Below are 1,261 nucleotides of genomic sequence, written 5' to 3'. Positions count from 1 at the left end.
ACCAGTCTGCAATCCCACCAACAATGGAGGAGTGTTCCTCTTTCTCCACATCCTTGCCAGCATCTGCTGTCACCTGAGTTTTTGATCTTAGCCATTCTCACTGGTGTGAGGTGAAATCTCAGGGTTGTTCTGATTTGCATTTCCCTTATGACTAAAGATGTTGAACATTTCTTTAGGTGTTTCTCAGCCATTCGGCATTCCTCAGCTGTGAATTCTTTGTTTAGCTCTGAACCCCATTTTTTAATAGGGTTATTTGTTTCCCTGCGGTCTAACTTCTTGAGTTCTTTTTATATTTTGGATATAAGGCCTCTATCTGTTGTAGGATTGGTAAAGATCTTTTCCCAATCTGTTGGTTGCTGTTTTGTCCTAAGCACAGTGTCCTTTGCCTTACAGAAGCTTTGCAGTTTTATGAGATCCCATTTGTCGATTCTTGATCTTAGAGCATAAGCCATTGGTGTTTTGTTCAGGAAATTTTTTCCAGTGCCTATGTGTTCCAGATGCTTCCCTAGTTTTTCTTCTATTAGTTTGAGTGTGTCTGGTTTGATGTGGAGGTCCTTGATCCACTTGGACTTAAGCTTTGTACAGGGTGATAAGCATGGATCGATCTGCATTCTTCTACATGTTGCCCTCCAGTTGAACCAGCACCATTTGCTGAAAATGCTATCTTTTTTCCATTGGATGGTTTTGGCTCCTTTGTCAAAAATCAAGTGACCATAGGTGTGTGGGTTCATTTCTGGGTCTTCAATTCTATTCCATTGGTCTATCTGTCTGTCTCTGTACCAATATCATGCAGTTTTTATCACTATTGCTCTGTAATACTGCTTGAGTTCAGGGATAGTGATTCCCCCTGAAGTCCTTTTATTGTTGAGGATAGCTTTAGCTATCCTGGGTTTTTTGTTATTCCAGATGAATTTGCAAATTGTTCTGTCTAACTCTTTGAAGAATTGGATTGGTATTTTGATGGGGATTGCATTGAATCTGTAGATTGCTTTTGGTAAAATGGCCATTTTTACTATATTAATCCTGCCAATCCATGAGCATGGGAGATCTTTCCATCTTCTGAGGTCTTCTTCAATTTCTTTCCTCAGTGTCTTGAAGTTCTTATTGTACAGATCTTTTACTTGCTTGGTTAAAGTCATACCGAGGCACTTTATATTATTTGGGTCTATTATGAAGGGTGTCGTTTCCCCAATTTCTCTCTCGGCTTGTTTCTCTTTGTATAGAGGAAGGCAACTGATTTATTTGAGTTAATTTTATACCC

The sequence above is a fragment of the Rattus norvegicus genome, chromosome 13, assembly GCF_036323735.1.
Source record: "Rattus norvegicus strain BN/NHsdMcwi chromosome 13, GRCr8, whole genome shotgun sequence".
Classification (NCBI taxonomy): domain Eukaryota; kingdom Metazoa; phylum Chordata; class Mammalia; order Rodentia; family Muridae; genus Rattus; species Rattus norvegicus.
Note: the sequence above shows the minus strand (reverse complement) of the source record.